The sequence below is a fragment of the Grampus griseus genome (assembly GCF_964374135.1).
Source record: "Grampus griseus genome assembly, chromosome: 1".
NCBI lineage: Eukaryota > Metazoa > Chordata > Mammalia > Artiodactyla > Delphinidae > Grampus > Grampus griseus.
The window spans coordinates 140,195,699-140,222,992 of NC_139017.1; the positions used below are offsets into that span (position 1 = coordinate 140,195,699).

Sequence of the window (27,294 nt, forward strand, 5' to 3'; positions counted from 1 at the left end):
AATGATCTAATATAAATTCTCCCCATTTTTCAAGGCTCTAACTCAGGTTCCCTCTTCTCTAATGATAGCCCCCTCTGCTAACTCCCTGAAACAGGTACTGTCTGTGTCTTAGGCTAAGACTACCTGCTGAGAATGCCTGTCATCTTCTTAGGTGCCAACAAGCCTGTGAGCTTAGAGCTTATCACATCTCAGTCTCATTTTAGACATGAGGAGGCTGAGGTCCAGAGAGAGATAGGACTTACTAAGGGCTCATTCCAAAACTCCTTATGCCACCTTCAGGAAGTTGAAATCTGGCCACCAGAACATAATGGGGACCCAGAGAGACTGATGGGCAGCACAGAAAAGGCCAGAGGCTGAACAGGAACATGAGGGCTGCAACAGGTCCCTGTGGCTCCAGGCATATGGAAATACTTGCTGAGTACAACATCCTGTACTTAGCTCTTACAATATTCAGAATTGACTTTTCTAGGCAGCAAGTTTCCTGGTGTGGCTGCAGAGACATGTTGACACTTTCATCTTCCCGAAGCTGGTAGGAACCAGCTGCTGGGGAGGTTTAATCGGATTTTTAAAATCACAACAAAGACTATGGGAGGTCAAGTCAGAATTGCAGGCATAGTCCGCCTTTGTAATTTGCAAATGAATTAACCAGTAATCCCGATTGGCTATTCAAGGGGCCTCCACACTTTGGGGCCACCACTGCCTTCCCTCCACCCAAACTGGTGTGGGGGAAAAAGAAATTTGCACATTCATTCATTCAATAAACATGTGTCACATGCCTATTAGGTGCCAGGCACTGTCATCATAGGGCAAATAAACAGCTACAATACAACATAAGTGATATAAAGGGATGAAGAAAGTGCTGTGGGAACACAGGGAAAGGAGCTGCTACCTCTACCTAGAAAAGTTATTTTCCGCTTCGCAAAAGAGGGGGCCTTTGAACTGGGTGTTGGCAAATGAGTAAGAGTATTTCAGGTTAATGTTGGGGAAGATCTTTACAAGCAAAAGAAAAGACAGGCGCAAAATCACAGTTGCTTTCAAGGACCCATTTTGTGCCTGACTGTGGTAGGCTCTGCAGGGATTGGTGAGACAACATCCCTACCTCTAAGGGGGTGCTCACGTAGTAAGAGAGATATAGCATGTACACAAATAGCGACGATGCTACAGATATGAATGATGCCTTGAGAGAGGTACAGAAAGTTTTGAGGAGTTCAGAGAGGGAATGCTCCCTCTAAGCTTGAGAGCATCAGGAAGGGCTCCATGGAGGAGGTGGCTTTATGGTAATGAAAGTTGGCTCTAGCATGTAAGAACATCCTCAGAGGCTCTCGGTCTCATTCATCCAGCTCTGTGGTCCAGGCTGATCTCAGTTTTTGACTCAGCGGCAGTGTGCTGACATCCCTGTAATTATTTGTATGTTCAAGAAGCAATGCAGCACATTGTCAGGAGCGCAGCCTTTGGAGAGAACCAACCCTGTGCTCCAAACCCACTTCTGCCACTGTCACCTTGTTCAAGTCCCATTTCTTCCCCGTACTTCACTTTCTTCTTTCTAAAATAAAGATAATTTTAGTAACAACCACATGGTGCTGTTGAGAGAATAATACAAGATAATCCTTAGCCTAGTGGCTGGTACATAGTAAATGATCCTTAATTGGTAGCCTTTATTCTTAATAACTCTTACTCTCAAGGGTTGATTTGTGGCAACTGGAAGTCTGAATGTAATCTGAGCTAGACTCTGCATCCTTTTTAGGGGCTGAGGAACATCCACCCGAATTCGTTCTCAGAGTCTTAAGCTGAGTCTGCAGTGGTTGATGGCTGACCCCTTTGGCAGAGCCCTGCCCTGATGGCACATGCTGCTTAGCTGGGGATAGAAAACGATTCAGAAAACCATAAAGAGCTCAGATGTGTGGTGCTGAGTGAATGCAGTAGAATGCCAAGAAGAAAGAGTTCAGTATTGGGTAGAGTGGGTAAGAAAGGCCTCTGGGAGGAAGGTGGCGGGCATTGCAGGGTAAGGCAAGAGAGGAGGGTGTAATAGAGACATTCCAACCAAGGGAGGGGTCAACATAGGCTGAGATGGGGGCAGACTTTAAGGGATAGGGTGAGTTGCCATGTGCTTTGTACGATGGTCTTTCTGTGAGATGACTGGACTTCTCCCTTATCTCCCAGCCACAGCTCCTGCCTCTGCTCCACATCCCGTGTGCAGTAGCCATTCCAGCCACAACAAACTTCTATGCGTTTGTTCACTTATTTACTCATTCATTCAGCAATATTTACATTGTGTGCACCAAGCATTGTTCGAGGTGCTACAGACACAGCAGTGAAAGTAACAAATGGAATCCCCTATCCCACATTCCCCTAGATTTAAGGGGGAGACTGGCAATAAAAAAGTAAATACACAGTATGTTCTGTGATGATAAGCACTCTGGAGGAAAATATAGCAGGATAAGGGGGATAGGATAGGATAGGATAGGAGGGCTGTTTATAAATTTAATCAAGGTGGTCATGGTGAACTTCACTGAGCAGGACACTTTTCAATAAAATCCTGAAGGAGGTGTGGGATATTTGGAGGAAGAGGATTCCAGGCAGAAGGAACAGCAAGTGCAGAAGCCCTGAGGCAGGGGTATGCCTGGGACATTCCAGGGATAGTAGGAGCCCAGTGGGGCTGGAGCAGGAGAGTGGTCAGAGATGAGGCTGGAGTTAGTGGGAGGGCCAGACTGTGTAGGGCCTTGGAGGCCTTTGTAAAGACTTTCGGTTTTTGTAGCCCAAAAAGTATAATTGATATACAAAAAACGATACATATTTAATGTATATAATTTGATGGGTTTGGACACATGCATATACCTGTGAAACCATCACCACAATCAAGATAATAGACTTATTTATCAACTCCGGAAGTTTCCTTGTGTCCCCTCACCCCCTCTTTTTTTTTAGCAGTAAGAATTGTTAACGTGAGGTTTACCCTCTTAACAAATTTTTAAGTGCACGGTACAGTTTTTTTAAACTATAGGCATTATGTTGTACAGCAGATCTCTAGAATTGCATCTTTTTTTAAAAAAATTTATTTTATTTTTGGCTGCGTTGGGTCTTCATTGCTGCACGCAGCCTTTCTCTAGTTGTGGTGTGCAGGCTTCTCATTGCAGTGGCTTCTCTTGTTGCGGAGCATGGGCTCTATGTGCGTGGGCTTCAGTAGTTGTGGCTCATGGGCTCTAGAGTGCAGGCTCAGTAGTTGTGACCCGTGAGCTTAGTTGCTCCGTGGCATGTGGGATCTTCCCAGACCTGCACTGGCAGGCAAATTCTTAACCACTGCACCACCAGGGAAGTCCAAACTTGCATCTTGTGTAACTGAAACTTTATACCAATTGATCGACTCATTTCCCCTCCCCTCAGTCCCTGGAAACACTGTTCTATTTTCTGCTTTTATTTGACTATTTTAGATATCTCATATAAATAGAATCATGCAGTATTTGTCCTTCTGTGATTGGTTTATTTCACTTAGGTTAATGTCTTCCAGGTTCATCCATGTTGTTACAAATGGCAGCATTTCCTTTTTTAAGGCTGAATAATATTCCATTTTATGTTTATACCACACATTTTCTTTATCCATTCATCTATCAATGGACATTTGGGTTGTTTCTATATCTCAGCTATTGTGAATAATGCTGCAGTGAACATGGGATTGCATATATCTCTTTGAGGTTCTTATTTCAATTCTTATGGGTACATGCCCAGAAGTAGAATTGCTGGATCGTATGGTAGGTCTATCAAAGGACTTGAATAGACATTTCTCCAAAGAAACATACAAAAGGGTCAATAAGTATATGAAAAATGCTCAGCATCACTAATCATTAAGGAAATGCAAATCAAAACCAGGAGATATTTCCTCATACCTGTTAGGGTGGCTATTATAAAATTAAAAAGATAATAAGTGTTGACAAAGCCTGGAGAAATTGGAGCCCTTGTATACTGTTGGTGGGAATGTAAAATGGTGCAGCCACTATGGAAAACAGTATGGAGTTTCCTCAAAAAAATCTTTAAAGGCTTGGGTTTTACTCAGGATGAGATGGGAGGGATCTCATGAGCAGTGGAATTACATGATCTGACTTATATTTTTTAAAATAAACTTTATTTTTTGATAATTTTAGATTTATAGAAAATTTTCAGTGATAGTACAGAGAGTTCCCATATATCCTTCACCCAATTTCCCTAAGATTAACATCTTTATATAACCATGGTGCATTTGTCAAAAGTAAGAAATTAAAATTGGTACAGTTTTATTAACTAAGCTATAGACTTTATCTGAATTTAACTAGTTTTTCAACTAATGTTCTTTTACTGTTTTGGGATCCAATCCATGTTGTACTTAATAACATTTAAAAAATTGAGATATAATTCATATATCATAAAATTCACCCTTTTAAAGTATACAGTTCAGTGAGTTTTAGTATTCACAAAATTGTGCAACCATCATTACTAATTCCAGAACATTTTAGTGTCTTACATTTTAATATTTAACAGGATTGCTCTGAGGCAGACTTATGTCTGTTTCAAGAATAAATTCTAAACTGACAAAGGGCAGAAGCCGGCAGGATCAGTTAGGATTTGTAATAATCCAGGCTGGGGATGATGGTGGCTTGAAGTAGGGGAGTAGCAGTGGTGGTGGTGAAGGTGGTCTGTGGTGGTAGTGAGAGTGTGTATACACTGAAAATATTGTTAACAGGATTTGCAGATGAATTAGATGTGGGAGAGAAGGAAGGGGAGGAGTCAAGGATGACCCCAAATGTTTGGGCTAAGCAACCAGAAGGCTGACAATGCCTCTGACTGACATATGGAAGACTTCAGGGAAAGCAGGATTTGGGGAGACAATTGGGGACTGAGTTTTGGTTATGCTAAGTTTTAGATGCCTATTAGATAACCAAGTAGAGATACAGAATAGGCTGTTGGATAAATGGATCTACAGGTCAGGGCAGAGGCCCTGGATGGAGATATAAATTAGCAAGTCATTAGCATAGAGTTGGTATTTAAAAGAAGCCAACAAGATCAACAAGGGAAGGAGTGAAGATAGAAACATTCTAAGGACGGAGACCAGAGACATTCCAATATGAAGATGCTGTGAAGATGAGGAAGAATCGCAAAGGAGACTGAAAAAGAGCAACTGAAAAGGAAACGTGTGGGGCCTTTGCAGCCAAACAGAGAGTTTTCCAGAGGGAGAAGAGATAACTGTGTCCAATGCTGCTGCTTAGTCTATATGAGGACTGAGACTTGACCACTGGATCTAGCAGCAGGGAGTTCATTGGTAACCTTGTTGTGACCTGTTTTGGTGGAGTAGTGGGGATGAAAGCCTGCTAAGAGTGGGAGAAGAGAAACTGGAGATAACCAAGTGTACATAGTCCTTTCAAGGATTTTTGCTCTTTGGAAAAAGAGACCACTGAGTGGTAGCTGAAGGTGAAGGGGGATGTGAGTCAGAAGAGGTTTTTGGTTTTGTGTGTGTGTGTGTGTGCGGTAAGTGGGCCTCTCACTGTTGTGGCCCCTCCCGCCGCGGAGCACAGGCTCCAGACGCGCAGGCCCAGCGGCCACGGCTCACGGGCCCAGCCGCTCCGCGGCACGTGGGATCCTCCCGGACCGGGGCACGAACCCGTGTCCCCTGCACTGGCAGGCGGACTCTCAACCACTGCGTCACCAGGGAAGCCCTGGTTTTTGTTTTTTTAAGATGGGAGAAGTAGCTGCGTGTTTGTGTGTTGGCGGAACAATACAATAGAGATCAACAAACCAAGCAACCAACAAAGAAACAACACAAAACTGACACTATAGGAGAGAGAAGAGAATTTCTGGGACAATATCCCTGAATTGGTGAGAGGAGATGGGATCACAAGCACAGCGCGAGTCCTTGCTAGGAGCACAGACTGTGCATCCATATTAACGTGGCAGAGCACAGAAGGAGGGGCCCCAGGGGCAGCTAGGGGCTACGTGTGCTGGTGGGAGTTCTCTTGGATACAATTTTTTGGTGGAATAGGAAGCAAGGTCTTCAGCTGAGAGAGGTTAGGGGCGGGGCGTAGCGATTCAAGGAGAGAGGAGGAAGGTGGGAGAGTGAATAGACTAGGGAAATAAAATTTGCTTGCTGATTGGCATTAAGGCTCCAGTTGAAATTAGGGATCGTAAATTTAAATTTATGAATTTGAAGCATGGTTGTGTGTTTTTCTCCAATCGTGTTTTGCTCTGTGGTTGCAGTCATAGAATAGGCAGCGAGCTGGCTCTAATGAAAGTATTGTTTTGCTGAATGACTGTGACAAAGCAATAGAGAGCCAAGAGAGTCAGGGGGGTGTGCGGGAAGCCATTGTCATAATTGGCCATAGAATTCAAGCTGGGCAGAGAAGAGGTGATGATGTAAGGGCAGTGAAAAGATGATAGAGGTTTAAGACTCTTGCCGCTGGTAATCTAGAAAGAATGAGCTAGAAAGATCATCTAGGAATGATGAATCTCCGTTTCCTCAGCTGTAAAATAGGAATAATATTAATGGCTAGCGATCTGAGAGTGGGAGGTTGAAGTTCCTATTGGTACTGACAAGGTGCAGGGCATGATTGTGGGTGAGTGGCTGAGGTAGGGGTAGAGATCAGCATCACTGGAGGAGAGGAATTTGAGGGAATGAGAGTTCAAGATGTAGGAAGGCTCACCTCTGTGGCTATGAAATCACCAAGAATTATGGAGAGAGTAACAGTGAAGCAGGAGCTGTTCACTGGTCAGCAGAGGGATGAGTGGGTGGCATAAGCTCATGATGTGAGATCCAAAGCTGGAGGCCGTTTTGTTTTTTGAACGAGGGAAAGAGAATGATCTGCAGGCAGGGGTGAAAAGCAATAACATGTATCCCACTTTCTGGCCCAGAGATTCAAAGGTGGTGAGAGAGGAGCAACCATCAATTTGGAGGCTTTGGGAGAAGCCGTGTCCTCGAGGAGAACCAGGTTTCAATCACAGCAGGGAGGTGAGGAAAACACCCAGACCAGAGGTTGAGGAAAATGAGATTTTCCTGATGACCGACCGTGGGTTTCAGAAGGCCCAGGGAAAGGTTTCAGTGGGGAGAGGAGAAGATAGGATTGGAAAAGATGATGTACAGAGCTGTATGGGAATCAGAGTCCAGTAATTCGGGATGGCCTGGGAGACAGGCTTCTTGCCATGACTCACATGAATAGAGGGATAAAAGGTGCAACAAGCCAAATTGTAATGCAGACAGATGGCACCAAGGCAGACAGTGGTTGTGTGGGGTCATGAGAGGAGGGATAAGGGCCTTGCTTCCTCTTTTTTTTTTTTTTTTTTTGCGGTACGCAGGCCTCTCACTGCTGTGGCCTCTCCCGTTGCGGAGCACAGGCTCCGGACGCGCAGGCTCAGCGGCCATGGCTCATGGGCCCAGCCGCTCCGCGGCATGTGGGATCCTCCCGGACCGGGGCACGAACCCGTGTCCCCTGCATTGGCAGGCGGACTCTCAACCACTGCGCCACCAGGGAATCCTCCTCTTTTTTTTTTTTTTTTTATGAGTTTTAAAAAAAATTTTTTGGCTGAACCACGGAGCAAGTGAGATTAGTTCTCCAACCAGGGATCGAACCGCCACCCCCTGCATTGGAAGCGCAGAGTCTTAACCACTGGACTGCCAGGGCAGTCCCGGGCCTTGCTTCCTCTTAATCCCTGCTTTTAGAGGCCCAGAGGCTGGCAGAGCTGCCATTCTTACTCAGAATGCCTCCCTCTCCATTTCACACATCTGTAATTATTGTGGCAATAATCAGCAACCACCATTTATGTAAAATATCCTCACCAGTAAAATGGGGCTAATAATACCTCCCGCAGCGTTCGCGTGAGCTGACAGTGGCACTGGCTAGGGGCCGGCACTGTGCTCAGTGCTTTTAGCAACTCATGTCATCCTTACAACAACCTTGTGAGCTAGGTATTGTTATTATCCCTATTTTACAGATAAGTAAACTGAGGTCCAGAGGAGTTAGATAACTTACTTAAGTTCATATAAATAGTAAGTGGTAATGTCCAGATTTTAATCTAGGTATATTTGACTTCAAAACCCATGTATGCCCCATGCCCTGTACCCCACCCTCCTTGTTATATCTTTACATACATAAGGACTTGGGTGCTCAGAAAGCACTCAATAGATGGTGAAAATGTTAAGAGTTATAATTATTGGGCAGCAACTATATATTGTACAGGTATTTTACATGCCTTTTTTTTCTTTCTTTTTTAAGTCATTGCAATGATGGTGCACAAAACTGATGAGAAAACTAAGACTCAAAAGTTAAGGAACTTGACCAGATATTATCAAAATTAGTAAATGGCACAACGGGAATTCAAAATTAAGGCTGTCTGCCGCCAGAACTTGTGTTCTATTTACAGTCGACTGCCTTCCCCATTCTTCCCATTGCCCTGTGATGCCCCAGGGACCTCACAGGTGGTTGACAGTCAGTGTCACAGCTGAAACTTGGAGTTGCGTCTCCAAGGAAACACTCTCAGAAAGGGATGGGTTATCTGTTGCAAACTGTCTCCTGTTAACTTTCTAGCTCCCCTCCCTTTCTACCAGCCCTCCTCTCTCTCCAACCCCTACAGCTTCACAGGTGATTCTAATGGGCATCACTGATATACAGGTATGTCATTAAGTGGCTTGACACTTAATGTAGTGCTCTGTGAAGAGCTGCTGCACGTTCTGGCAGAGTGGGAGGAGGGGTGGGGGCTTCCTTAGTTGTGGTAGAAGTAAAATGAAAACATGGCACCGGCAGTGTGACAAGTTATGATGTCTCTGAATCTCCGTTTCCTCAGCTGTAAAATAGGAATAATATTAATGGCTACTTCTTAGTAGTGCGGTAAAGATTAAGGAGACAATATAAGGAAAGGACCTAGCATGGTGCCTGTAACATATTTGGTGCTCAATAAACTTGCCCACAGTCGCACAGTGAGTGGTAGAGCAGGATAAATTCATGAATGTTCTATTGTGCTGTACTGTTGTGATTGGTCTTGGTTACTGCCGTTTTTGAGATTGAAGCCATGGCATTTACAGGGTAGAGTTCATCAGCAGAGAAATTAGATATGAGCCATGGACCTTTTACTCCCATTTTCAGTGGGGGATGGAGAGAGCAGCAGTGCTCTGCCCCTGAAGATGCCCAGTTACCTTCAAAGGCAAGAGATTCTCCTAGCTTGCTTGGGTCCTGCCTGATATGCTGCTAAGGGCAGGGGCAGGAGTCGGGGAGGCCACTCGACTGAGGATTTATAATTCCTTGCTTCTGCAGATTCCCCTTTCCTCCACACCATGGCCCAGCACCATTGCCCCACACCTTGGGTTGTCAGGTGACAGCTGGAAACTCTTACCCTCTCTGTACGCCTGTGCTTCTCACATTCCTCTGTGAAGACTGTCAACTCTGTGTTAATGACGCAGAGGCTCTGAGCTCAGGCCCGGGGTGGAGGTGGAGGAGAGGGGAGATGATGGGAGGTCAAGTCCAAGGAGGTGTCTATGCTCCCTCTCTTGAGTACACCAACCACTGCCACCAGCTTAAAACGGAGGCTCCTCCTTTATTCTTCTCAGCTCTTGTCCTACTCATCCAGTTGTTCATCAGAACCATTAATTCTATCCCCCAAATTTCTCTTGAATGCATCCCCTCCTCAGTTCTGTTCCATAAACATTTATCCAGAGCAAACTGAGCCTGGCACTCTGCTCCTTTCCTACCTCGGATTCTTGTTCTCTCCCCCTTAGCCTGTATCAGCAGCCCCAGTAGATCTCCCTACCCTCAATCTTCCTCCTTCCATATGCTCTCCGATCACTGTCACTCCACTGCTTAAAACCCAGGGAGGGCTGCCCATCCATACCCAGTAAACTCCTTGCCTGGCATTCCAGGCCCTTTCTTGCCTTCCCAGTTCCATCTTCAGTCACTCACCCTTCAGGCAGTCCACACTCGACCCATGCATTCCCCAAACCGCCAATCCAAACACAGGATGCATTTAAAAAAACCCAAACTTTATATTTTAGAATAGTTTTAGATTTGCAGAAAATTTACAAACGATTGTGCGGAGAGTTCCCATTTACCCCCTACCCAGTTTCCCCTATTATTACCCCCTTATATTAGTATGGTACATTTGTGCTAATTAACCAATATCAATAACTTATTATAAACTGACATCCATAATTTATTCAGATTTCCTTAGTTTTTTTACCTAATATCCCCTTTCTGTTCCAGGATCCCATCCAGGATACCATAATGCATTTAATTGCCATGTCTCCTTAGGCTCTTCTTGGCTGTGAGAGTTAGGATGCAATTTTTTACTACTTCCTTCCCCCTCTCCTTAGAGATTACCCCTCCTCCCTATTTCTCACCAGCAAACTTCCATTTGACTTTAAAGACTCAGTTCAAGTATAACCTCCTTTGGGAATCCTTTCCTGACCCACCTCTCCCCGAGCCTGGGTTAAGGGCCCCTCCTTTACTTCCAGCACTTACCAGCTGTACTGTGTCTGGAACTTACCTGTCTTCCTCTCAGATTGCAGGCTCCCTGAGGGCAAGGGCCGGGTCTGATACATGTCTATAGCTCTATCACACAGCACAAGGCCCGGCAAGGAGTAAGCATTCAATAGAAGTTTGCAAAATAAAAGTGAGTTCTCAGGCTGAGCTTTATACCTCTCAAAGTCAAGGCCAGCATTCTCCGTGCACCCGACATGTCCAACCCTTCTCTTGGCCCCAGATCAAGTTTTACCTCCCCAGGAACCTCCTCTAGCCCGTTCTGCCCCTCAGTGGCTGGGAGGCTTGGGGTTTCTTTCGGGTTAGTCTCTGTGGAATGGACATGCTGCTTTCTTACCTGCTTTCCTCTCAGAGCCCTCTGGATACCAGTCCAGTCAGATCATCTGGTACATCTGATCTCATTTGATCCTGAGGAGGATCTTGTCGTCCTCATTATATACATGAGGACGCTGAGGCCCAGAGAGGTAAAGTGCTTGTGCTTTACTAGAGGTCACACAGCTGGATTACGTGAGACTTGAACCCAAACTTCTGTGACTCACCTCCAAACCTTCCCACTGGACCACACAATTTCCACATATAAAAAGTGAGACCTGGGCTTCCCTGGTGGCGCAGTGGTTGAGAGTCCGCCTGCCGATGCAGGGGACACGGGTTCGTCCCCCGGTCCGGGAAGATCCCACATGCCGCCGAGCGGCTGTGCCTGTGAGCCATGGCCGCTGAGCCTGCGCGTCCGGAGCCTGTTGCTCCTCAACGGGAGAGGCCACAACAGTGAGAGGCCCGCGTACCGCAAAGAAAACAAAAATACAAAGAAACAAACAAAAAAAGTGAGACCTAACCACAAGCAACAATTAAGTGCTGTTCGGGAGCCATTCCAGTATATCCCAGTCTCTTCTGCAGGGAATGTTCTAACAGGGCTGCAGGCTGAACCCACAGTTCCATAAATTGGCTGAAACTTTCAGTTTTCTCCACTAGGACTTGGGGAGGAAGAGAAAAGGGAAGTAAGAGAGAAGAGGAAGAGTGAATAGAGAAAATCAGAGGTGATTCTAAGGTTGGACATTGTGTCCAGGCTCCCATGAGGTGCCATTTTGTGGGGAGAGAAAACGTACTCTTTGGATACTATCCTCCCCGCACTGTCATGTTGCTGTGTCAACTGATTGAGCCCAAGGCCAGCTATCAGCAGAGGCATAATTAGCCTTTTAATTTCCTTCCAGCGGAAGTTTGCTCAGGCAGTTATCAGCCCTGCTTTCTTGGGTTCCTCCCTCTTCGCACTTTCCTACAACTCCAGCTCTCCAGGAGGCCTGTCCTGGATGTGGCACCAGGGGAAGAACAGCAGATTATCAAGGGCCAACTGTCAATTAAATGATTATGACTAATGTTTATACAGAACTTTACGGATACCCAAGCACTATCACAACACTTATTTCATTTTATCTACCCAACAACACCAAGAAAAGGATATTCATTTTGCAGCTAATGAATGGGCTCAGAAAGTTAGATAACTGGTTCAAGGTCACATGCCAGGAAGCAGAAGAGCTGGAATTTGAACTCAGATGTGCCTAACCCCCAAATCTATACTCTTACCACTGCCCCTCACAGTACCCACTCATTAATGCTTGCTGTGTTTAATTAAATGACATGTGAGTGCTAAAGAACACTAAAATTAAGGGGATGATGAGAATGAGGATTTTAAGAGGCTTCTTGGAGGAGGTGATTCCCCCACCCCCTGAGATGGAAACAGAAATAGTGCCAAGGTATAGAATTAAAAAAATATGTATATATATAATATACGTTATATATTTTTGGTCTTGTTCCCAAAGGGATTTAAATGGCAGAGAAAGATTAGACAGAATGAGGGACTTCATCTTTTTTTTTTTTTTCAGTTTGGTGAGACTCTAGGCTGATTTTTTTTTCTAAGTGTGCTGCTCCAAATGATCTCCCAGCAGTTCAGTCAATACTATAAAACAAAAAACAAAACTAGAAGAGCTTATAGTCTGGTGGAGGAGACAAACACCTTGGCAATTCATATTTCATTAGAGAGGGGGTAGAAAAGAGCTTAGGAAGGCTGTGAGGTCAGATTGTCTGGTTCAGATCTTTAACCAGCTGTATGACCTAAGGCAAGTATTTAACCTCTGTGTCTCAGTAACTTCACCTGTAAAATGGGTATAATAATGGAATCTCTCTCTGAAAGTTGTAAGAATTTGCATAGTAACTGGCATACTCTTAGTCTCAACAAATGGCAATCAGTCATCACTTCTGCCTGTGGGTATTGGAGGAAATGTGACTCATTGAGGAGGAAGCATTTGAACTGAATTCTGAGCAGTGACTGGTTCAGCAGGGCAGGGGATCAGGCTGATCCAGGCAGAGGGACCAGCAAGAGAAAAGCAAAGAAACTTTGAGGAGCACAGTGTTTGATGGCACCTGGGGGCTTAGCCCAGGGTGGTTAGAACCTGAGGAGAAAAAATGGGAGGGGTGGCAAAAAAGGAGGTGAAACTGTTAGATTAAAAAAACAGGAATAAGTGTAGCATTCTAGCATCCTGGAAGGCAGTATAGCACAGGGTTTAAACTCCCAGCTCCAACATTTGTTAGTTTGGGTGAGTACTTAACTTCTTTGTGCCTCAGTTTCTTTATCCTACCTGCCTCAAAGAACTGATTGTGAGGATTGATGAATAATGCATGAAAAATACTTGTCACAGTGCTTGACACTTGGTAAATACTCATTTCATGTTAGCAGTTATTATTATTACTATTTATTCTGACTCCTTAGAGCTAGAAGGGGCCCTAAAAATCATTTAGTCTAATATCCCTGTTTTAAAGATGGAGAACCCAAGGCCCAGAGTGTGTGGGGGGATGGTATTCATAAACCCACAAAGCAAGTTAATGATCGAATTAAATCATACCCAGGCCTCCTGACTCCTGGCCTGCACCATGTGGCCCCCTTACTATCATCAGGCTGCCTCTGACAGGTTCCCCCTCCCTCTTCAGATGATTGTCTCCCCTCCCTTGTAAATAAATTTCAAGGCATTTGCTTTGTGGAGCTGAGTGTTTATCCTATTTTTAGAGCACTCTGGCACCTGTATGCAAATGTTCCTCAGGGGACTTGTCTGCTATGGTGACTTGGGCCAACTCCCAAAAGAAAGCAGCTATGAGACCAAAGGGAAAACACAGCCCAGGGCAGGATGGAGATCCTGGACTGTCTTTCTAGTTAAGTCCCAGAAGTCCTAGGGAGTTCATTCTAATCTCTTACTTACCCTGTATATGTCAACTCTATATGTCTCTGTTTGGAAATGAGTTCATAAGAGGGTCTCTGGGCCAGGCTTCCATCCAAGGTTTTGGACTTAGGATGTTGTGTCAGAAGGTGCCGTGGAACCCAGGCCTGTGGATTCACATTTAAAATAAATAAATTCACATTTATTTAGCTCTGGTGCTGGCTCAGATTCTTAGGAATTATTTCTTCCTATCAGGAAAGTGGAAGTAATGTGGGGGTTTGGAGACAGAAAGGCTTTATCAGACAACCTGATGGTTTTGCCCTGCAGAGCTGGAGAGAGATGGGACTCGTGAGACGACAAAGAGGGGAGAGCAAGGCCTCAAATACCTCACCCATAGAGGTCTGTGTCTCCTGGCCCTTGACATAAGCAGTAGTGTCCCCATCCTCAAAAGCCTCACCATTTAGCACACACTTACTGAATGTCCTCTAGGCAATAGGCCCTATGTTGGGTGCCACTAAATCCCTCAGTGGTTCCCTATTCCCTTCCAGACAATGTCCAAGTGCCTGGCCTGGCATTCGATACCTCCATGATATAGCTCCAACCTCACTTCCTATTTTAAGTACTGTGTTTCAGAAATTGAAAATGCTATCAATAAGATATATCCTTATTTCAGAAATGCTAAAACGTGAAAAGAAATGGGCATCTTAAAATCCATATAATATTGTATTTACACTCAGGTGAAAATGGGACTGCTTGTACTCTGCCCAGATGCCATGCTGTTTTAGGCTTTACTAGTTTTCTTTTCTTTTTAGCTGTTTATAATGGAAAATTTCACACACACACTCAAGTAGGGAGACTAACTAGTACTTGAACACCATCATTCATCTACAATGATGATCAACTCATGATTTATCTTCCATATTTTTCCCATATTTCCTTCTCCTTGGACTATTAATAATAATAGCAACTGCTATTAACCATTATGGGTTTAGTTTTTCTTAATTATAAAGGTAACATATGCTCATTAAAAAATACTTTGAAATTATATCCAAGCATAAAGAAGAAAATATTACTGACATTGTGGTTGGTTTTTTCCAGTTTCTTTTCTATGAATTTTTAACATAGTTGAGGTTATATTCAACCTCAGTTGAATATATATGTATATTCAATATATGTATATTCAATTTTAAATCCTACCTTTTTGAAGGTAAAACTATGACATAAGTACAGCTAAATTGTTAGAAAATCTTTATAAATATGTTTTTTAAAAACATCTTTATTGGAGTATAATTGCTTTACAATGGTGTGTTAGTGTCTGCTTTATAACAAAATGAATCAGTTATACATATATCCCCATATCTCTTCCCTCTTGCGTCTCCCTCCCTCCCACCCTCCCTCTCCCACCTTTCTAGCTGGTCACAAAGCACCGAGCTGATTTCCCTGTGCTATGAGACTGCTTCCCACTAGCTATCTATTTTACATTTGGTAGTGTATATATGTTCATATATACACTACCACTCTTTCACTTTGTCCCAGCTTACCCTTCCTTCACCCTCCCCGTGTCCTCAAGTCCATTCTCTAGTAGGTCTGTGTCTTTATTCCTGACTTGCCCGTATGTTCTTCATGACCATTTTTTTTTTTTAAGATTCCATATATATGTGTTAGCATACAGTATTTGCTTTTCTCTTTCTGGCTTACTTCACTCTGTATGACAGACTCTAGGTCCATCCACCTCACTACAAATAACTCAATTTCGTTTCTTTTTATGGCTGAGTAATATTCCATTGTATATATGTGCCACATCTTCTCTATCCATTCATCTATCGATGGACACTTAGGTTGCTTCCATGTCCTGGCTATTGTAAATAGTATAAATACGTTTTTAATGACTTCATTGTATTTTATAGGGAAGATATACCATATCTATTCATTAACTCTTTCATCAACAATGTTTGTTGCATTTACCATATTTTGGGCATTCTAAACAGTGGTAAAGTAATGAGGCACAATCTCTGGCCTCTCAAAGTTTAGTTGTTCTCCATTGTTTGAACATTTAACTACTTTTCAATTTGGGGCTGTTATGGATAACATTGTAGTGATCAGTGATCATCTTTGTGTGTAGAACTTTTCCTAGGTTTCAGATTATTTCCTTTAGATAGATTTTCAGTAGTGAAATTCCTCTTGTACTCTACCTTGGCCAGAATCAAATATTATCTTAGTTTAATTTTAGCTAATTTAATAGGATAAAAATGGTATCATTATTTCAAATTGCCTGACAAGGGTCCTATTTTTATCACCAGCAGTTTCTTAGTACAAGACCTGACTCTCATTTCCTTTTGGTTGCTGTGACCTGGGGATATATTAAGTATAATCTTGTTTCAAGCCTCTCTTTTTCCTCCTGACCCTCTCCCACATCACTTCTTCCCCCATTTCTTCCTGTCTTGAAGGGGAGTTGGGTGAGTCACCTAAAGTGTACAGCAGGTGGCAAATTAAGCAAATTCCCTAAAGAGACTTCGCAGAATGCTCTGAATGGTGCTGATGTCAATTGGGAGGCAAAAAGCCTGAAGAGGAAATGGATTGGCAACTGTAATGCTAAATTTGACCATGCCAAAGCACTGGGGTGTTAGGGATGATGGTTCTTTCAGCAGGCATCTTTAAAATACCTGCTACGTGCCTAGATCTGTGCCAGGTACTGATGAAGGCATATTAGCTGGAGAAGACACAAATGAAATAGGTCATACTTAATAGTCAACTATGTACATGTCTAAGGCGTTCAGACTAGGTGGAGATGTCCAGCAGACAGTTGGAAATTTCCATCTGAAACTTGGAAGTAAGGGGCCCAGGGGATAAAGAGCCAGTTTAGGAGACAGAGCAGGAGCAGGGGAGATGTAGGGAGAGCGCTGGTGAAGCGAGGTTTCAGAGGAGCTGAGGAAAGGAGGGGTTTTGAGAAGAGGAGTATGTTTGGGGAATGTCTTCTTTGTTATTTAAGGCAACAGAGAGATAATATTACTCAGCTTCTCTCATTCATTCATTCCTTTGTTCATTCAGTATTTTTGGAATACCTGCCAGGTGCCATGTATTGCTCTAGACATTACTCTAGACATTGTTCCTTTTATTACAGAAATAAAAGGCATAGCCCCAAATCCACAGTCTAAATGAGGATTTATAGATGAGAATTGAAACAAATCCCTGATATAGGTTCTGTGATCCATTCATTCAAAACTATTTATTGGGCTTCCCTGGTGGCGCAGTGGTTGAGAGTCCGCCTGCCGATGCAGGGAACACGGGTTCGTGCCCCGGTCCGGGAAGATCCCACATGCCGCGGAGCGGCTGGGCCCATGAGCCATGGCCGCTGAGCCTGTGCGTCCGGAGCCTGTGTTCCGCAACGGGAGAGGCCACAACAGTGAGAGGCCCACGTACCGCAAAAAAAAAAAAAAAAAATTATTGAACACCTAAGATATGCCAGATGCATTGAAGGGCAATGAAAGGAACCCCTATAACTTTCAGTTTATCTGCATGAAGTAAAATGTAGTACCTACATCTTAGTGGAAAGTATCTGTGAGAGGATTTGAGGTTTTGAGGGTTTTGTGTGAGATCAAGGCTAAAAATAAGAACCAGGGCATTCACCTCTTTGAGCGCAGATTCCTCATCTGTAAAATGAGGGAGTTGACCCTATATGTACCTGTCACAGGATTTGTCACGTGTGAGGTAGCTTCCCTGCTAGTCTGAGAATTCCGAGGGCAGGGATCACGTGGGTCTTACCGGCACAGTGTAGGCTCAGTAAATATTTGTGTAATTGATGACTCTCGCAGGGACTTTCTAGATCTAATATTCTGTGCTCTGCTATGGCTAAATTAAAGGCCCAACTACATTCTGTGAAGGCCCAGAAAAAATGTTGCTGGATCCCAAGGAACTTCCTAGAATAGGTGCCCTTTGACTTGGACCTCAAAGGTTAGATAGGATTACAATGGGCAGGGAAGTCCTGGATTCCAGTGACCTCTTTCCTGCCCTCTGCCCTCAAGGATCTACCAGTTACTACCTATGTGAACTTGGACTCCAGTTTTCTCACTTGTAAATCAATAGTGACAATAATTCATGGTGTGCTGGAAAGAATACTGGATGTGGAGTCAGAATATTTGCATTTGAGTCCCAGCCTAACCAAAAAATAAGTAGCTGCATGACCTTAGGAAAGTTACCTCTCTAAGTCTCAATTTCCCTATGTGCAAAATAAAGCAGTCAGACTGGATGACCTCAAAGATTGGTTTCTTCTGGCTCTAAAAAATCTGTATCACAGGGTCATTCTTAGGATCCAATGAGATGATGCAGCAAAAATGCTTGTAAACTGTAGGGTGCTCTGAGCGTGGTCTGTACTACTGAGGACAGATGGGTGTAACACCAAGCCAGCTTTAACGGAATACTCTTTCCTTTCCTCAGTCCTCTGCTTCTCCTTGGCTACACTGAACCTCCCCGGAAAGCTCTCTCCCTCGGCTTTCCTCCCAGTCCCATGGGACGTAATGTCTCGGCTCCCAGGTGCTGCAAAATACAAAGGGCTTGGAGCTTGGCAGCTGTGGGTTGGGGCGCAGGGTGAGGGGAGAACCAGCCCAGAAGCTCTTATTACTTGCGTCCCTGGTGTCATCATCCCCACCCCCCAACCTGGCCTGGAGGGAATGAATTGAAGAGGGGGGGATGGAGGAGTTTGGCTGGGGGAGCATGTATATAACAGGGCAGGATCCAGGGATGGAGGCCCCAGAGATAACCTCTTGCTAGTTGTGTGATCTCTTAAGTCTGTCACTGCTCTGGGCCTCCCTCTTTTGTCTATAACATGGAAAGGAATCAGAAAGAAGAGGTGACCCTTTTCTCACAGGTGCTTTTCCAACCAATCCTGAGGTTCTAAATGAGTTTTCCCTCCTCAGCACATAATCAGCCCTTGAGTTTCATTCACCAGCATTCTTAGTAAGTGCCTACTATATGCCAGATGCTATAGTTGAGGGCCTGGGATTTAGCTAAATAAAGATTGGGTCTCAAGATGCTCATAGGGAATTCCCGGGTGGTCCAATGGTTAAGACTCTGCACTTCCAACGCCAGGGCCCAGGTTCGACCCCTGGTCAGGGAACTGAGGTCCCACAAGCAAGCCGCGCAGTGTGGCAAAAAAAAGACGCTCATAATCTGGAAGAGGAGACAGATGAATGAACCAGTAGCTATAATAAATGTGATGTGTGTGATGATATAATGCCAAATCATAAAAGGGCAGAGGAAGAAGTTACTTTGTCAGAGGAGAGGAGGCCAAGGAAAGTTTCCGAGGATGTGACCTTGAAGAAGATTGTGAATTATAAAAGAGAAAGGGGATTTCAGGCAAAGATGAGCATATCAGGTTAAGGCCCAGGGGTGTGAAGGAGCAGTGTTTGGGAAACCACTAGTTAGGCAAAGCTGGAACTCACTGGTTCAGTGGAGGAATGGGAGGGAAGAAACTGGAAAGGAAACCTGAGTAGATCCTGAAGGGTCTACGTTCTATGGAGTTGCTTGGACCCCATCGTGTGGGCAGCCGGGGAAGGGATTTAGTCCCAGAGTAAGGAGATGAGATTTGGATTTTTAGAAATTCCCATCTGACATTCAGTGTGCTCTGTCAAAAATGTTGCAGTCACCCGCAAAATTCACCCTTTCAACCAGTATTTTTTGGAAGTCTCCCCCACCCCATGTGCCAGGGCTATGCCAGGCACTGGAGACACAATAGTAGGCAAAACCAGACATCCTGTTCTTGTGGCCCTTGCAGTTTGGCAGGGAAGACAGACTTTAATCAAATAATTACACAAATAAATACAAAATTACAGTGGGGAGGAGTGCTAAAAAGAAGAAGTACATGGTGCCAGGAGAACCTGTAATTGGAGCATTTGACATTGCCAGGATGGTCAGGCCAGTTCCTCTGCTGAGCTGAGCTCCAAAGGAAGAGTGTTGCCTCAAGGAAAGGTGCTAGAAGGCTCTATGGGAATGGGCTTCTCCTGCCTCAGAATCCCCATCCAATGCACATTTCTCTTTCCAGTCAACAGACACTGTAGACTCCAAGTAGGCATGTGTAGTATTCAACCTTTTATCTTCAGGACCTAGCCAACACTTGCCACAGAATCAGTGCCCAGTGAAGATTTGAAAAAAAAAAAAAAAAAATAGAAAGGAAAAGGAGGAATACCCTCCCTTTAGGCACTTTAGATATTTGAAGATAGCAGTAGGATTCCCCAAAGCTTCTTCCTTCCTTCAGTTGCTTCTCCCATGACACAGTTTCAAGTTCCCGTCACTGTTCTGGTCATTCTGTTTAATTGTGGTGCCTGTCACACGTGATTTAAAATATCAGGGATGTAGCCCTGTGCCATGTGCATTGGTCTCTTGGAGTCAGAAGACCTGGTTTTATTTAAGCCTCTTTTCATCATTCACCTCTTCAAGGCGCAGTTGTTGTGTGTGTGTGTGTGTGTGTGTGTGTGTGTGTGTGTGTGTGTGAGCTAAACAAACCTAGAACTTAAATATTTGGAGGGCTGCCACATGAGTGAAAAAATAGATTTATTCTTTGGGTCTCCAGAGAACAGCATTAAATCAATGAATAGAAATTACCACATGCAGCTTTCAGCTCTATGGAAGGAAGATATGTTCTAATACTCAGAACTGTCCATCAGTGGAGTGGCTGCCTTTGGAGGTGGTAGGCATCCAACATTGGGAACACTCAATGTAAGTATGCTGTAGAAGGAATTCCTTTTTTAAGTGAGCGGGTGGATTGAGTAACTTCTAAGATTTACTTTTAATTTTAGAACTCAACAATCTGATAGTCAAGACAAGTGGAGGAGCTGGGAGGGGGCATATGTGGCAGAGAGAGTAGCATGAACAGACATATGGAGCAGAAATTAGTATTGCATGTGTGGGTGACAAGGAGGAAACTCCAGAAAGAAATGATGGATCTGTGTTGGATCAATGATTCAATCAAGACAGAGAACATAACTAATATTGTTGAGCACCTGTGTGCCAGACACACGTGATTCCATTTAAGCTTTGTGGGTGATTTCCAGCCTTACCCTCTGGTGGAGGGGAGATTGTTGGCCTTAGGAAGTCTTAGACATGGTTGGAGGATCTCCTATCTGGAAGGCTTCAGGGTGGGCTGGGTCCTGTCCTGAGGGGCAGAGAGGGATTCAGAATACACAGTCTGGTTGGGCTATAGGCTGTGCTGAAAATACACACTTGTCAAAAGACCGAATTTGAATCCTGACTCTGCTTCCTTATAGCTTGTGACTCTAGCAATTTACTTAACCTCTGTGACCCTCAGTTAATCCATACATAAAATGGGGACTCAAACTCGTCCTGCTTCAGGCTGACATAATAATTAAGAGAAATAACGTAGCGCAAAGGGCATCCCAGGAAGAGCACAGGCTTTGGAATCAGACCTAGCTTTGAATCTGTCTGCCATGAACTGGTTGCAAGATTGTAGGCAAGTTATTTAAATTTTTCTCATCTGTAAATAAAGATAACAGTATTTCAAGGCTGTTTTGAAAACTAACTACAGTAGGAAAAGTGCTTAGCATAGTGCCTGGCACATAGCAGTTTTATTTTGTTAGTACAAATAATAAGATCCCATATATGAAGCACTTATCAAAGCGCCTGGCACATAGCAAGTGTCTGTCGGCCACACTGACAGGGCTGCTGCAGGCCAGGATGGTGGCTTGTGCATCATGATGTCCGCTCTCTGGCATAAGGCTCTGCCCATATGAAGAGCTCAATGAGTGTCTGCTTCGTAGAAGTGAATTGATTGCTCTTGATGACACGGTCTCCTTCCTCAAGTAGCCAGTGAGTCATGCCTCTTTCTTTCTCCTCCTTCCTGTCTCCTCTTTGGTTCTATTTCTGACTCTCCTCAGTGGGAGGGGAATCAATGTTCGTCAAAGTGATTTTTAAAAATAAAAGAGAGAGGGAGGTTTAGAAGTGATTCTCTGGGCTACTTTCTATTGAGCACAGGGTAGTGAGAGCTGGATTGTTGTTTCCAACCTTGCTTTTCTTTAGATGAATAACAACAACAACAACAATATCAACAGTAATAGCAGTAGCTACTATGAACTTCACTGAGCACCTACTATGTACCTGGCACTCTGCCAAGCTCTACCAGTACATTGTCACTGATCCTCACATAACCACTTCAGGGCTGGTATTATTATCACCACTTTATTGATGAGGAAATTAAGGCTTAGAAAAGTAAAATAATAATGAAAATGACAAATACTCCTATATTTGAGTATCTATTATGAGCCAGACATTTAAAATAATCTTAGTTAATTACAAACACCCTACAAAGTAAGCATTATTATTCCATTCGAATTGTGAGGAAGCTGAGCCTCAGAGAGATGAAAGAACCAAGCTGTCCAAAAGCACACAGTTGATGAGTAGCAGAGCTGGGAGTCAGACCAAAGCCAGATCAACTCTTTTTTTAATTTTTATTATTTTTATTGTATTAATTTTTTTTTTTTTTGGCGGTACGTGGACCTCTCACTGTTGTGGCCTCTCCCGTTGCGGAGCACAGGCTCCGGACGCGCAGGCTCAGCGGCCATGGCTCATGGGCCCAGCCGCTCCGCGACATGTGGGATCCTCCCAGACCGGGGCACGAACCTGTGTGCCCTGCATCGGCAGGCGGACTCTCAACCACTGCGCCACCAGGGAAGCCCCAACTCTTTTTTAAAAATAAATTTTATTTATTTATTTATTTATTTTTGGCTGCATTAGGTCTTTGTTGCTGCGTGTGGGCTTTTCTCTAGTTGTGGCAAGCGGGGGCTACTCTTCATTGTTGTGGGTGGGCTTCTCATTGGGGTGGCTTCTCTTGTTGCGGAGCACAGGCTCTAGGTGCGCGGGCTTCAGTAGTTGTGGCTCGTGGGCTCTAGAGTGCAGGCTCAGTAGTTGTGGCGCATGGGCTTAGTTGCTCCGTGGCATGTGGGATCTTCCCGGACCAGGGATGGAACCCGTGTCCCCTGCATTAGTAGGCAGATTCTCAACCACTGAGCCACCAGGGAAGTCCAAAGCCTGCTCAACTCTTAACTCATCCATTCCCTTTCTGTCTGGCCACTTTCTGCTCCTTGAGGGAAGCATCATATTGAGACCCTGGGTGGAGGCAGCCCTGGGCAGGTTTGAATGAGAAGGAAGTGGCACATGGCATGATACTCATTCACTCCTGTTGGGCAGACCCTGGGAAGCTGGCCCTGCTCCTGGGGCTGACTGTGGAAGTACAAAAATAATGCCTAAGTGACATTTACTCTGTATCAGGAACTGTTCCAAGCATTTTAGATATAATAACGTTCTTAATCTTCACGATAACTTTGTGAAATAGGTATTGTTATTATTCCCGTTTTATAAATGAAGAAACTAAGGCCCCCGAAAGGAAAATTGCCCCAGGAGGGGATTACCGAAGAGCATGAATACCAGGAGACAGCAATCATTGGGAGCCATTTTAGAGGCTGCCTGCCATTGTCACATAGTAAGTGCTAAAACAGGGGTTTACACCCAGAAGTCTAATTCCAGAGACCGTGCTCCTAACCTTAAAACTATGTGGCCTTTTTGTTTAACAAGGTGGTGATTGAATCCCTACTGTGTGCATAGCCCTGTGCTAGGCACTGGGAGTACAGAGGTGAAACTGATTCCATGTCCAAGCTCATTTATTATTCTATACCAGGATTTCCAATTAATTGGGCATCAATTGGGTGGCAGGATTCTTTGTCAAAGAGCTGGGGCACAGGGCCAGGCTCCAGGCAGAGATAAGAGACTGGAAACTCTCATAGAGAAATGGTATAATGTGGGTGGAATGAGAAGAGATGAGAACTGCTGTCAGTGCAGTTGCTCAGAAATCCTGCTTGGGCCTTTAGATCACCAGTCTGGACAGGTGGCTTAATTCTAAACCCTACAGGACAAGATTTAAGGTCTGAGCCTGTAGATTGGAGGGAGGAGTCTCATCTGTTGTGTTGGCTCTGAGGAGCTCAGGAAGCAGAGGTAAGAGTGTGGGAGGGGAGGATCAAATTCTGCTGCAGTGTTTCATAGGTACACACACACACACACACAGAGCTTTTGTGAGATATGGCAGACAGTGAATATTTCTCTAATATTAGTGCCTAAGATTCCTGTGTTAGATGTTTACTCACTCACTCTCACTCACTCACGCACTCAATCATCTATCTCTTCATTCATTCTTTAATTCATTCATCCACTCACCCATTCATGAGCTGGATAAAATTCTGTTTGCCAGAACTCTTAAGGAGAAGTACTGTATGTGGTCAGAAGGAATACTCTGTTAGGCTGCTTGAGGTAAAGAGTAAGACACCCAAAAACCTGCTCAGCAAACAGAAGATGGTGATTCCTATGCTCTCCAAGGATGGTGGGTGTGTTAAATGCGGATTTTGTTTTGCTGAGTAATATGCAAGTCTGGGTCAGAGCTGAATTGCTCAGGACATGAAGAAACTGAGCCCTGCCAGAAACAAAACCCATCTGTCATCATGCCCTGTAATTCACCTCTTAAATACCTCTTGAGTCTATTTCTACTCCATCCTCATTGCTACCGCTCTAGTTCAAATCCATCTTAGGTCGCACCTGAACCACTGCAAAGATCTAACCAACCAGCTTTCCTGCCTCCCATCTCTACTTCCTCCAGTTCATTCTCCACATCAGAGTCCGAGTGATCTTTCTAAAGTTCAGATCCAATCATGTTAATCTCCTGTCTCAAAATCTTTGACCCTAAAAAGATCAAGTTCAAACTCCATAGCATGGCATTCAAAGCTCTTTCTAGCTTCATCTACTCATTTCCCGCTGTTCCTTAAGTTCTTCTGAAGTAGTCACTGGAAAAACATCTTCCTTCTGCCAAAATACCTTTCCTTCACTTTTCTGCTTGGAAAATTCTTCTTTCGGAGAATCCCTGTTGTCTCCTTCTGTTACCAAGTAAGCACATCTGTAGGTAATGCTCCTGGGCTTGGTACATGGGAGTGGCTATGCCATCTACCACGTTTCCCATTCTCCTCCTGGGCATATTATAGGATTGTGCTTTCTTGGGTATGGGCATGTGACTTGCTTTGGCCAGTGAATGGGAAAAGTGGAAGAGCCAACACATGACTCATACACTTTCTTTCCCTCTCGTAGCCACCCTGTCACTCTTTTTTTTTTTTCGGTACGCGGGCCTCTCACTGTTGTGGCCTCTCCCGTTGCGGAGCACAGGCTCCGGGCGCGCAGACTCAGCGGCCATGGCTCATGGGCCCAGCCGCTCCGCAGCATGTGGGATCTTCCCAGACTGGGGCACGAACCTGTGTCCCCTGCATTGGCAGGCGGACTCTCAACCACTGCGCCACCTGGGAAGCCCCACCCTGTCACTCTTTATCCTGGAATGAGGAAGACAAAAAGCAGAGCACCCAGCCAACCCTTGATGGATATGTAAAAATAGTGAAAAATAAAACCTTGTTTTTGAAGCTGTTGAGATTTTGAGATTGCGTATTATTGAATAACCCAGTCTACCCTAACTGGTACACTATCTCTGCTTTGACATCTTCCATAACTACCTAAAACCACCATGTTTCTACCTTATCTGACTTGTGTAACACATTTTCTTTATGCCACATAGCCGGTACTGATGACACACTGCCACATATTGCTATTATGAGTTCAGTGGTATGTCTTAGCCACCTCTTTACTTTTACTGAGGCTTCCTTAGGGCAAGGATGGTCCTTGTTCCATTTCTGTGTCACACAAAGTATGGTTCATAGCCAAGGCAATATACTGTAATGGGTGTAGGAGTCAGACATACTTGTTTTGAATCCCAAATCTTACATTTGATGGGCAATCTCTCTGAACTTCAGTTTTCTCATTTGTAAAATGGGAGTAATGATATGTACCCTACAGGGTTTTTCTGAAGTTTATGGATAACAGGTGCAACATATGTACAATTAATGGCAGGCTATAATTCTTATTGTTCTCATTATTTGTTTTTATTTTTTTAACCATTTATTTAGGCTGTGCTAGGTCTTAGTTGTGGCATGCAGGCGTCTTATTTTTTATTTTTAATTTTTTAATTAATTAACTTATTTTGGGCTGCTTTGGGTCTTTGTTGCTGCGCATGGGCTTTCTCTAGTTGCAGTGAGCTGGGGCTACACTTCTTTGTGGTGCATGGGCTTCTCATTGAGGTGGTTTCTCTTGTTGCAGAGCACAGGTTCTAAGTGCACAGGCTTCAGTAGTTGTGGCACACGGGCTCAGTAGCTGTGGCTCGCAGGCTCTAGAGCACAGGCTCAGTAGTTGTGGTGCACGGGCTTCATTGCTTCGCGGCATGTGGGATCTTCCTGGACCAGGGCTCAAACCCGTGTCCCCTGCATTGGCAGGCGGATTCTTAACTACTGTGCCACCAGAGAAGTCCAGCATGCAGGCTTCTTAGTTGTGGCGTGCAGATATCTTAGTTGCGGTGTGCAGACTTCTTAGTTGCAGCGTGTGACTCTTAGTTGCAGCATGTGGACTTCTTAGTTGCAGCATGCATGTGGGATCTAGTTCCCCGACCAGGGATCGAACCCAGGCCCTCTGCATTGAGAGCATGGAACCTTACCCACTGGATCACCAGGGATGTCCCTATTTGTTTTTATTATCATTATGGCTAGTGTTCAGTAAATGCCTGTGGATAAATCTTTCACTGATTGAGGTATAATGGTATGTGCATTGGACTTGGAATCAGAAGTCCTAGATTTAAGGCATAGCTTTTGTCACCAGCATTGTGGCCTTGGAAAAATCACTTACCCTCTCTGCATTTTTGCATTCTCAACTACAAAATGTAAATACTGATCCCTACCTCATAGAGATTACTATAAAATTTAAATAAGATAATATATGAGGAAATGTTTTATACGTGCTCAAGTATCACACATCTAAAACTAATGATTCAGAGAAGACCGGCTGGTCCCTCACATAAGGACCGTGTGGACATTGTGAAGCATCCCAGTGTACTCCAGCAACACTTTATTGTGGGGCTTGGCTTATCTTGCTTACATGTTTGTCTTTCCAACTAGACTGTGAGCTGCTTGAGATAAAGAATTGTCTTTGTCTTTTTTTAGTAAAAATGTTTATTTGTTTCTCCTTATATAAGTAATACATGCTTAGCATAGAGGAAATAAAAATAGCTGAAGAAAATGAAAATCCTGGTAATTCTTATCTTTCATACAGAGATAATCACTATTAACCTTTTGATGTGTTTCTTTCCAGTTTCCTTCTCTGCATATGTAGTTATGAAACTGACATTATATCGCACATACGAGAATTGTTCCATTATAATAAATATTCTTGTATAAATAAACACATTAAAAATCTTGTATTTTAACCATTCTCCTATTGTTGAATATATAGGTTGATGTCAGTTTTTCAATGTCTAAATAAAGTTGTAAGAAGCATTTTTGTGCATAAATATTTGTCTGATATTCTATTTTTGTAGAAAAAGTTTTTAGAAGGAAAAATTTCTAGTTCAAAGGGTACAACTATTTTTAATGCTCTTGGGACTTCCAAATTGATTACCAGAAAGATTGAACCAAGTGTCATTCCCACAAGCAAGGTATGAGGTTATACATCTCACTACATCCTCAACTATAATG

General features: G+C 44.0%; 1 protein-coding gene across 1 annotated transcript in view; it reads left to right on the forward strand.

The window, feature by feature from the left end:
* The window catches only part of RAB3B (RAB3B, member RAS oncogene family), a gene marked incomplete at its 3' end in the record, with an annotated part of 50,952 nt that overhangs the window by 7,972 nt on the left and 15,686 nt on the right, over window positions 1–27,294 (forward strand). The gene's annotated exons all lie outside the window — the stretch shown is intronic.